This window comes from Calliphora vicina, chromosome 2 (genome assembly GCF_958450345.1).
Source record: "Calliphora vicina chromosome 2, idCalVici1.1, whole genome shotgun sequence".
NCBI classification, from domain to species: Eukaryota; Metazoa; Arthropoda; class Insecta; order Diptera; family Calliphoridae; genus Calliphora; species Calliphora vicina.
In genome coordinates, this window is record NC_088781.1 from 26,484,125 (window position 1) to 26,496,611 (window position 12,487).

The 12,487-nt window shown below is 31.1% G+C and overlaps 1 protein-coding gene across 2 annotated transcripts in view; it reads left to right on the forward strand.

Annotated features, from left to right (window-relative positions):
* The first annotated feature begins 287 nt into the window (after nt 1-287).
* The window catches only part of SCAR (wiskott-Aldrich syndrome protein family member 3 SCAR), a 42,072-nt gene continuing 29,872 nt past the window's right edge, over nt 288-12,487 (forward strand). The window contains exon 1 of one of the 2 annotated variants that reach the window (XM_065502456.1): nt 288-1,159. The gene's annotated coding sequence lies outside the window, so the exon portion shown is untranslated. The remainder of the gene's footprint in view (nt 1,160-12,487) is intronic. The other variant, XM_065502457.1, reaches the window with a different exon arrangement.

Here is a 12,487-nt window from a genome sequence, read left to right on the forward strand (position 1 = left end):
ACCGACATCCTTATCAACCGGGGAAGCAGCAGAACTGTTACAACAACAAAATATACAAAAAAATACCATAAACTTTTTTTCCCATAAAATATTTTGTTTTGCCCCACTTCAACGAAAATGCAACTCTGTTACCCTGGTATTTCTACAACCTGGCAATTCCACTAACACACACGCCTTTTTCTTATTTGCGATGAAAAAAGGCAAACGAAAAATTCACATCTTTTAAAGCGAACGTCGGCATACAAAATAAGTTTTTGTGTAAAATTTATTTTAATTAAATATTATAGTAAAACAACATTAAAATATATAAAAAAATAAGTTCTTAAAATACATGGAAAATCAAATAAATAAATGTTAATAAAATATAGAAAGCCAAATAATTAAAAAAGTAAAAACAAAAATTTATAGTTCATTGAGGAAAAATTTATCATTATAAGAAAAAAAAAATATAAAATTCAACACCACCGCGGAGGCGGGGGCACATACAACAAGATGAGATCAAATCGATGAGAAGTACGAACAACGATGTAAAAGACACAGTAAGAAGGCAAGAGAAAAAAGCAAGAAGAAAAAATATGAAATGTGAACAACATACAACAACACAAAGATAAAATTAAAAAAAAAAATACGTGCAAAGTTTTTGTTGTTGTCTTCTACTACTACTACTACTTAGTAATTCTCCACTAAATAAGATTGTTGTTGTTGTAATTGTTATTTTTTATTAGTGCACAGCCCTGGGAGGAGTAAAAACAGAAGAAGAAAACGAAAAGAAGTGAAAAAAATGAAGTGAATTTTTTATTATTGTATATTTTAAACAACAAAAAGTGAATAAAAAATAAAGCTACAAAGTCAAAAGCAGTGAATAAAATAAAATATTTCTTTAATTTTGCCAATTAATTGAAATATAAATAAATTAAAATATACATACATATACAAACAAAATTATCCACTAAAGATAAAGTGCATAGATTTATTTTCTACTTTATGTGGTGTGGGCCAACGCGATTTAAAATTTTTGCAATTTAATATCCCGTTAAGAAGGAAAAAATACAAAAATAGGATTCATTGTTTTCTTCTTCGTTTATGTGGTTTACTAGGGTGCTATATCAAGCAGTCATTCAACCGAAAATTGATTTTTTTTGGCATTTGGAGTAAAAAGGTAAGTTTAACAATGATTCCTCCTTGGTTTCTATTGAATAAGGCGTTGTCCTCGTTATGACTTATAGCCTTGTAACATTATCCTGACTCTTCTAATAAATCCTGCTGTGAAAAGTATATAAAAAACATCTAAAAACAATGTTTAAAATTCGCCACACCCTGCAAATAAAAATTGGCAAAATAAAAATTATATTTAAAAAACAACAACAAAATTAACTACATATTAACCTTCTTGTATAATGCTTTTTTTTGCCTTAATTCCATACACAAAATTAAAAGCAAATATTTGTTGGTTTTTTAATAAGATAAAAAAATAAGTTTTTAACTTGGATTTTTGTTTTCTTTGCAAATGCAGACATTACACACACACACCCATATGTATGTATGTGCACACACATTCATTTGCTTAACGTCATCAAGTTTAAATTATAGTTACTGCCAGCCAGCGCATATTGACAGATTATAACACTTTAGTTGTCAGAAGAGCTTCGTTTGTATTTGTACTTGTTATTGACTTTTTATTTATTTATTTGTGTGCAAATATTATACAGTGTAAAATGTATACAATTGTGTTTTTATGGTTTTGAGGTTTATTATATCTTTTTTTGTTTAATAAGTTAATGCTTATTGGCCTTATAAATGATGAAATGAAGTTTAGTGGTTTAACATACCAAAGTAAACAGTTTTATTTAGAATAATTTTTAAAAGAATTATTTAAAAGTGTAATTAATTATTTAAATTGTAAAATTAATCTCATACTAGCATTTTATCAAAATTATTCTCTTTTTGAAATCTTAAACAAAAAAGACTGCTTTATGTGACTCATAGGTCTCTGGGGAATGTATGACAAAATATTCACCAGCGTGAAAAAAGTCTGATAATAGATATTTTTAACTCATTATGTGTAGAATTTAATATGTTATGACAAATTTTAAGCAGCCTGCAATATGATACTATTAGTTCATTATCTTTTATGAATAATTTTGAGTATTTTTATGTTATAAAGTAAACATTATAATTTAGTTTGCTATATTTTTATTATAGTTAATGTAAATATCTTGAATACAAAGTTTGAGTACTGAAAATTGTGCAAAATATGACATAAGCTGCTTGTCATTCTCACCAAACAAGAAATGATATCGTTAAAGTAAATTTAAAAAGCTCAAATCAATAGTTATTTCTATTTAAAACACATTATATTTTGTTTAACAGACATTATACCTACATTATATTGTGTTTAACATATTACCGCAATGTTATAGATATTTAATTTTCATAAAGGTATTTATTTGTTCATGAAGTGATATTCAATTTAGAAAATCGTTTATTTAAACCAGTCTCAAAGTTTGAAGAAACGAACTTCGTCTATCTGTGGATAAAAAATGTTTAACGAAAATTGTTGGGTAAAAAAAATTTTAGGTGAAAAAATCGAGTTATTTTCTCAGTTTTGACTAATTGTCTATGATTTCATATCTCAAAAATTTATGGACCCATTTTCCCGAATTAAATGCCAAACTAAGCGTGACTATTTCGGGTATATTGTTATATCAATGCTATTTGGAGAATTTGGAAAGTTGATATCAACATACAAACGGGCAGAAGGACATGACTACATTAACTCCGCTATATAAAACCATAAACCTATGAAAAATGTAGAAACCACAAAAGGAATGACAAACTTATGAGCCAAATAGAAATTTTACCTGGTATTAAGTTAAATAAAACTTAAACCGTTCAATATAAAAATTCTCAAAAATACGTATGTATATTTATTCAAATATTGTACAAATTCATTAAATATTAAAATATTGGCATATTACTCAGTATTTATAAATGTATCCCCTTTTTTTTGCGGAAATCCTCCCATTAAAGATTTTATAGTTTCTTCCATTATCTTTTTGTACGAGGTGTTCGGTCCACATACGCTTAAAATCGGACATGTCCTGGTATACATTTACTGTGTTCATTAATTGTTTTTTGTACACAATTTACATTATTGTTTGAATACCACTCAAGGGTATTTTTTCATTGTGGCATGATGCCAAATCGGGTCAGAAATATAAAGACACTGTGCTGTTTTCAGAAAGGTAAATGCCGTTTTTGTAGATACTTCGTAATTTTTATTTCTGTTTGGCTTCTGATTGGCTTCTTTTGCCACAACTGCAATTGACTAGCCGCACAAGAAACTTATTGTGGAATTTTGTTTGTTTTTTGTCCGGTATTGTTCTTCACATTACCTCGTCCATCAGCCACATACAAATCTTGGCCCTGAAGTTGTAAAAATTCTTCCAGTACATAAGTTTCATCATCCGTTATACAACAGAAGTATTTTTTTTGACCTACATTTTTTCGCTCGAGCTTTCTGAACTTCATTTATCAACCCAACATAAGCATTGGCTCTGCGCTCAAAAGAATCAGAGCATTAAACTTTACGAACTGCTTTCCCATTCTGCGTTCCCACGATAATTGGATCTCCGTTCCGTAACGTCCCGAATTATATTCGACCAAAGATTGTCAACTCAGCGACAGCTGTACAAACCGCAAGTTTTTTTCCCCAGGAAAGAACAATCGGTAACAGTCGAACTGTTACAACAACAACAACCGAAGCCTTACAAATAGATTAGGTTAGGTTCTATGGCCACTTTTTATGCATCTCACTTGGGTCCATTCAAAACTGATCCCATTGTGAAACCCAATGGGCAAACAACAGGGTATTTATTATACGTCCATTGTTTCCAAGTTAAACCAACTCGTCTTTGATAGCTCATCCAAGCATGATAGGAATGGAATCCCAAGGATGCATTCCCTCAGGTTTATCAGAGCCGGGCATTGGCAGAATAGATCTCCTCCTATTCTTCATTATGACAGCTCATACAGTAGTCATTGTACCGCAGTCCCAGTTTTCTACCATGTGTCCCAATTATACAGTGTCCTGTAATGAAGAAAACTATTAGCCTTATTTGCTCACGAAGAAATTCCATAAGTAGACCTCATTATAACACAGGAAGGCGCATTGGTCCATCAGTTTTATACAGTCTCATATAGTTTCTGCTGTACAGCCATCTTGCATCTAACAAGGGAAATACCAAAAAAGTGGTCGATCGCCTCATCATTCATTATTGCAAACTTTTTGGCTGATTTCCATCGTGTCCAGGGACCCATATAAGCGTTATTCTTGAATGTCTTGCTATATCATTAAGGGATACCCGGCATTTCTCGGTTAAAATAGATGTTGTGAAGACACCCGCTATTCCTCAGCCAGTTGGATGCACATTTAATGGCAGTTACTTCCGCCTGAAGAGCCGTACAAAAGTTAGGTAGCCTGAAGAAGTATTTTATCACAATGCCTTACCAACATCTGTTAGACCTTTTTTTCTTCATGATCCTGAGGTTTTCTTTCAATGTGCAATTCTTCCTATACTGTTAATGGCTTTGGAAACAATGTGACGATGAACATTCAAATTATTTGCTATTTTTTTGAAAGTCAATATTGGATTTTTTGAAAAGTTTAATTATTTTTGTACGTACTTTTTTTCGCTGATCATTTTGACCGAAATAAAGGCTTTAAATGAATGATAAATTATAATATCTGACATATTTTTAAAAGCTAACGTGATGAAAAAAATTTCATGCATAAGAAAACTTTAATTACGGAATATAGTTTTTTAATAAAGGTTTAAATTGTATTGCCACTCACTGTTTATATTTCATAATTAAAGTAGAATCGAGATTAACTATACATTCCAGAGGAAATTTTCACCTTAATTTAGCTATGTTTCAGGGCCGGCTCAAAACCACAAATCCCAACTGCTAGCTATTAACATAAATAGATACAACTACAATTAATGCACTATATGAATGAAACTAATTTTTCAATTTAATTTACATAAATCATTCCTATTCGTCACGTTTTTGGTGCGTCTGAGAGTGACTGTCTGTTTGCACAGTGACAAAACATAGCATGTAACCCTTTTCTTATAACATTTACTTTGAAAAGAGAGAAAATAAAAAACAACCAACTCAATTGAGGCTTTCCGGTATCATGCAACACACACAAGAACAAGAACGATGACAAACAACAACAGCAATAATAGAACTGATTCCTACATATGACATGGATAATAATAAACAATGACAACTAGAGCAATTGAATTGAGGGAATTGGCTAAAGTAATAAAAAATAATAAAAACAAAAGATAATATCGCAAAAAAAAAAATATCTAAATAGAAAAATGAGAATTTACAATAGACCGACCACCAACTTCCAGTAATATATAGAACAATGTAAAATAAAATAGAATAAAAACAACATTTACCCACTATTATTCACTTAAGAGTTGTGGTATAACTCAAAATAAAAACTACTATAGAAATGAAAAAAGGAGTAAGGAGTGAGATCGAAAAAATGTTAATAAAAATTAAACCATTAAACTTACAGTTTTGATATTTTTTTTATTTTATTGAAATTATTATTACCATTTACAAAAAATATTATTTTTATAGTTATAGTAACCCCTCCATTAAGGTTTTTACAGAGCTTTATGTCACTTTTTTCGAACACGTAGACCATCTCCGTTAAAAATCTGTCACACTTTTGGACACCTTTTTTGTGCTCTTCAATTCTTTTTTAACGAGAGTCCAATATCTCTCCACTGGCCTTAGGTCCAGGCAGTTTGGAGGATTTGCCTCTCTTGGTACAAATATCACATTACTGTTCTTGTTCCACTCAAGATCTTGCTTACCATAGTGACAGGATGCCAAATCAAACCAAAAATAAGTGGACACAATAAGAAGTTTTATGAATGGAAGCATCCTCTTTTGTAAACATTCCTTGATGTAAATTTCGGTATTTATGGAGCCATTTGTAACAAATGTTTGACTTCTTTTGCCGCAATGCATATTGTTTGCCATACCAAGAACTTTTTGGGAAAATTGACCGGGAAGTTGCGAAAAATTTTCCATACGTACGTTTCGTTATCCATTATGCAGCATGTATATTTTTTGTAGCAGAGTTCCTGTCAGGAACTTTTTGAGCCTTGTGTGTTTTTGAACCTGCATTGGCTTTAACATTTCGTACCAAATAGTCCGAGTACTGCGCAACCGGACTGCTTTTCTATCGCATGTGTTGGGAGCTCTTTGAAAATGATTTCTATTTATTGGCTTTTGTGGACCATTCCTTCTACATGAATCAGGTTTTCTTTCAACAGACAAGTTCTCGCGATACTGTTTAATAACATTGGAATCAGTTTGATTGTTTGGCCAACTTTTTGTAGGACCAAGTCTGGTTTTGTTGAAAATATTTAATAATTTTAGTACGCCTTTTTTCTCGTCACTCATTTTAATCAGATTACACACAAATTAACATTAACTAACATGTAGAGTGTCAAAAAAACCGCCAAATTTGAAAACCCGGTTTCCGGTTTAACCGAAAAAGTGTGTTTTTGAAAAAACCGGTTTTGATTATTGTATTTTAAAAAAGCCGGCTACGGTTTCGGTTTTTGTCTTCAAAAAAACCGGTTAAACGGTTTATATTAAATTATTTAATTTATTTTTATTTGTGAACGCTAATAGGAAATGTGTTAAGAATTGTGTACTAAATCTTCTTAAATTTAGCATTTTTGAATTCTTAAGGTTCTATCTTTATGCAATTTTTTATATCTTTTACGAAATATTGTCAAATTCTATAAGTTTCTATTAAATAACTTCTATAAGTTTCTAATAAAAATTGTATCAAAGTTTTTCATAAATATATTGGAATGAGCATTCGAACATATATTTAATTAAAACCGGTTAACCTGACTTAAAACCGGTTCGTCAAAAAACCGAAAAGTTAAAAAAACTGAAACCGGTGGAGTTTACAAAGATTAAAAAATCAGTTGCCCGGTTTTCGTTTTCCGTTTTGGATACTCTACTTACATGCTTTACAAAGGTAATTTGATCAAAAAAAAATCCAATAATACTTGGGTTAAAAGTTTTAATGAAAAACGTATGTTAAGGTTTTTTCGATGTCAGTCCTTAGTTAGTTGATTGTAGGTAAAATTAGTGAAATATCAGTAATAGAGATTGAAGTAGATTCTGTGTTTGTTTTATGTTATAATCAAACAAAGAATACATACATGTGTTTCACACACTATATATTTTAACGTATTGTTTAAAAAAAACGTTGCGAATAAATTAAGGGGGAGAGTTGGTTGTAAATATAGAATATCAGAACTTCGAATTAATTAAACTTGAGCTTAATTCAGAATTAGCAAATGTCTGCAATTCATTCCCCAAAAAAGTTAATTCTTTATCTTCATTCAGAGGGTTTTATTTATTTGAATAGAATTTGTTCATTGTTGAATTAATTCATAATGGAATTAATCTATATATGTATATAAAAATGAAAAGTCCATGTATGTAATGGCATCACGTGAGAACGGCTGGAGCGATTTGGCTGATTTTTTTTATTCGATTCTTTTTTTGAGTCCAGTCAACTATTATAAAAAAACCTCCCTAAAGTATGCAGCACAAATTTAGATATTTATATAAATAAATAAATAAGAACAGGCAGGTTATGTAGGTTGGAGAAACTTGAAGAACTAACATTAGTAAATGCTACCGGGCGAAGCGGGGCGGTCAACTAGTTTATAATAGAATTCATATCTTTCATAATCTTTCAACCTTTGAAAGATTACATTTTTGTTAATACACGACATGTTTCATGAACCCACCTTTTCAATTTTGTGCAAGTTTATACAGAAAATTTATATTTGTCAAATAAAAATACATAAATTCAACAAAAGCTTTAATAATTTTTTTTCAAATTGTATAAATTTTAATTTTAAAATGTTGAATGAAAGTTAAATCTTTGGAACAAACGGTGGTATACATAGTTTGGAGGATTTTGTTTATATTCTAGCTGTTGGTTAATGTTTTCATACACAATGTCATTTAATACAATCATTCTGTTCCAAAGTTACACAATTTTAACATGCACAAAATTTTTATATTTTATTTGATTTTTATTTCTTATAAATAAAAGTAAACAAAAGCAGCTGATTCATCAAATGCACAATAAATTCAAGTTTGCGAGTCTAAATTGTCGCGCAAACTTATCGGAGTTGTGCAAACGAATTTCCATACATTTTTTGACATTTCATTTGCGAGAGTGTAAAAATGCACAGATTGCACAGTTTGCGAGGCTTTTAAGCTTTACATGAGGACCCTTATTATTTTTTATTTTTATACCCTTCAGCTTCGTGAGAAGGGTATATATAAGTTTGTCATTCCGTTTGTAATTTCTACATTTTTCATTTCCGACCCTATAAAGTATATATATTCTGGATCCTTATAGATAGCGGAGTCGATTAAGCCATGTCCGTCTGTCTGTCTGTCTGTCTGTCTGTCTGTCTGTCTGTCTGTCTGTCTGTCTGTCTGTCTGTCTGTCTGTCTGTCTGTCTGTCTGTCTGTCTGTCTGTCTGTCTGTCTGTCTGTCTGTCTGTCTGTCTGTCTGTCTGTCTGTCTGTCTGTCTGTCTGTCTGTCTGTCTGTCTGTCTGTCTGTCTGTCTGTCTGTCTGTCTGTCTGTCTGTCTGTCTGTCTGTCTGTCTGTCTGTCTGTCTGTCTGTCTGTCTGTCTGTCTGTCTGTCTGTCTGTCTGTCTGTCTGTCTGTCTGTCTGTCTGTCTGTCTGTCTGTCTGTCTGTCTGTCTGTCTGTCTGTCTGTCTGTCTGTCTGTCTGTCTGTCTGTCTGTCTGTCTGTCTGTCTGTCTGTCTGTCTGTCTGTCTGTCTGTCTGTCTGTCTGTCTGTCTGTCTGTCTGTCTGTCTGTCTGTCTGTCTGTCTGTCTGTCTGTCTGTCTGTCTGTCTGTCTGTATGTCTGTCTGTCTGTCTGTCTGTCTGTCTGTCTGTCTGTCTGTCTGTCTGTCTGTCTGTCTGTCTGTTGAAATCAATTTTCTGAAGGCCCCAGATATCTCCGGGATCCAAATCTTCAACAATTCTGTCAGACATACTTTCGAGAATTTTGCTATTTAAAATCAGCAAAATCCGTCCATAAATAACGGAGATATGAGCAAAAATCCGAGACAACCTCTGAAAATTTCATCAAAAAACACAATGTATTGCATGCTTTGACAAAACAGCAACAAAACGTATGGTTGGATGTGCAAGTTTTGCGTATTTTTTTTTTTTTTGTGTTTTGTTTCTTTTGGCGTTGTTGTTGTTTTTTATACAACTAAACTTTTGTTTGGTTGTGTGTTGGTTTTTTTGACAAAAAATCAACAAATCGTATGTTTGAATGTGCATGCTTTGCGTATTTTGTTTTTCTTTTGTGTTTTGTTTCTTTTGGCGTTGTTGTTGTTTTTTATACAATTAAACGTATGTTTGGATGTGTGTTGGTTTCATTGCCTTGTGTATTTTGTTTTTGTTTTTTCTTTTGGTGTTCTGTTTCGTTTGGCGTTGTTGTTGTTTTTTGTGTTCTTGATAAATTTAGGATGCTGTACGCTGAAAGTGGGCAATGTACATACATACCTATATACTAATTATAAAAAATAATAATGCATCCACAACAAAGGTGAAGGGTATATAAGATTCGGCATAGCCGAATATAGCACTCTTACTTGTTCTTTTTAATGAATTGAACTTTTTCTGTGTGAACATTTTATTTTATAAAACTTTAATAATTTAAACAAGTACAGAACTATATTCGAAAAAATGTTGACAAAAATTTAAAAAAAAAATTGTTTTAAATTTATTTGTGAAAAAAAATTTTATAACAAATTTTTTTGATAAAAAAAATATTTATTTCCGATTTTGACCAATTGTAGGCCTTATATACGCTGTTGCAAAGGTCTTTGAAACATCTATTATTGGATATCCATATTGACTATATTAATGACTTAAAAAAGTATTTTAAAAAACGTTTTTCAAATTTTTTTTTGATTTATTTAAAAAAAAAATTTTTTTTATTTATTTCTTAAACAAATTTTTAACAAAATTTTAATGAATTAAAAATAGGACAAAATCGACGTTGTCTTGTTTTTTTCCTTAACCTCAGCCATTTGTGGGTCGATTTTCTCGATTTTTAATAGCAACTGAACCGAGTCTATTGCGGATATATTGATGTATGAATAATGTATGTAAGCTACGGAAAGTTGATTTCAACATACAGACGGGCAGACGGACATGCCTATATCGACTTCGCTATCTATAACGATCCAGAATATACTATATACTTTGTGGGGTCGCAAATGAGACATGTAGAAATTACAAACGGAATGATTAACTTATATATTATACATTTATAACTCATGGTGAAGGGTAAAACATTTATTATGAATATTTTTTAAAAGATCAAATTTTTTCATCTTTCATTGAACTAAAATAAAATTAATATTCGTTATACCCACTGTTTTTTAATGTAGTGCCTTTAGACTTTAGTATTTATTTATAAATTGAATGTGATTTACTTTAGACTGTTTTGTGGTCATGCGTATGTTTTTTTTGTGGTTTTCTTTATTTTAAGTAATTTTACTGTTTAATTAATTTCATTACAAATATGTTTACTCTATGTTAGTTGTTATATGGAGCAGAATTGATTGATTTTATTTATTAGAAAAAAAAGAAGAAAACATCTGTATTTAATTATTGTAGTTTTTAATGTTTTTTGCAAAATATGCCATAAATTAAATAAGGAAAGTTCATATTTGCATTTGTTAGTAAGGAAATGAAATAAAACAAGATTGTTGTTTCCAAAATTACATTACAGATGAAAACTGGCAGCTATCATTATCATTTGCCAAATTGGCAAACAGAAACTTGTGATTGAGCTCTGACAACGTAACTGAAGTCTGTTTGCCATCCATAATCGACCCATTAGGTATAATTATCTGATAAAGCTGCCTTCAAAGTATAATTTACTAAATGGAAATCTAATTTAATTTAAATCAAATATCTAAAAGTACTACTCCTCCATTCTCCTTTCTACAAACTATTTTTACATAAATCGCACGATCTCGGTGGGCAGTTCACATCAAGTCAACGTGAGATGACCATGCCCTTAAATCGCTCGTGCAGAATGTTCAATGTGGCATGATGTGTGACACGTATCATCCAATTTAGGACACTTGATGGAAGAAATATGAACCGATGACGACTCTAGCCCAGCGTCGTACGGGTGTTGGATCATTGATTACTGTATAACGCGCAGAACGTTGTCAGAACTCATTTTGAATGCTATATCCGTCCAAGGTGATTTGGCAAAACAAACTGAAATAATGAGAGCCAATTCGACAGATATAACTTCAACAATATGGACGCTATAAACTGTCAAAGTTCAGAAGTCCATATTGGGAGACTCTTTAGTATGTGCCAGAGTTACTAAATAATTATATATTGAAGAAATTAAGTCCATAGAAACCACGTACCACAATTATCAAAATATCACTATTATTTTCAAGCCCTACCGTATGACCTACTCCCTATAACGAATTCATCTGTTTGCCATAAAAATCAAAAGAAAACTCTTAAAAAAACAAACAAAATAAACAAGACTTTTAAAGCAAAGATATAAAGAAACGGTAACATGGCATGGTAGACGCATATTTTTCAGAAATGAATGAATATTTTTTTTAACAATTTTTTGTTAAAGAAAAATCCATACCTTTAACATAGACACAAACACACATAAAAACCTAAAAAAGAAAAACTTTTTTTATTCAATTTCTGTTTGCAGTAGTTTTTCCTACCATTAAAATGAAGTTAAATGTAACAAACAACTGCTATAGTAGCAGCAGCAGCAGTGTGAGTAGCGGTGGCAGCAACAGCAAGTGCAATAGATTGAAACTTGCGCAATGTCTACTTGAATTTTTTGTTTATTCGCAATGTTTTTGGTTGCTATTTTGGGGCGAACGGGGGCTTTTCAAGTTATGGGGAGAGATATAGAAAAAAGGTATGGTTATTTTAAAAGTGTAATGGCTATAAAGATGATAACTACATACTACGTACAAAAACATAGAAAGTACTTAGCTGTAGTAGTAGATGGTTGGTTGAGTGGTAGGTAGGTAGATAGATAGATAGTCTTATGTTGTTTATGTATCTTGTATTAATACAAGTAGGTATGGAAGAAGAATGCCGCCACTTGGTGGGTTAGCGTGACGAATAAATAAAAATTTGTAAAATTGAAATACTTACCAGCGTATAATGAAACATGATGTGTAATTTATAAGCAAACAAATAATAAAAAGAAACAAATTAAAAGTAAAACATAAAAATTTAGTTAAAATTGCTTTTTATCTAAACACTTGCGGTAAGGTTTTAATATTTATGCATACACGTACGTACTTACGTAAATTT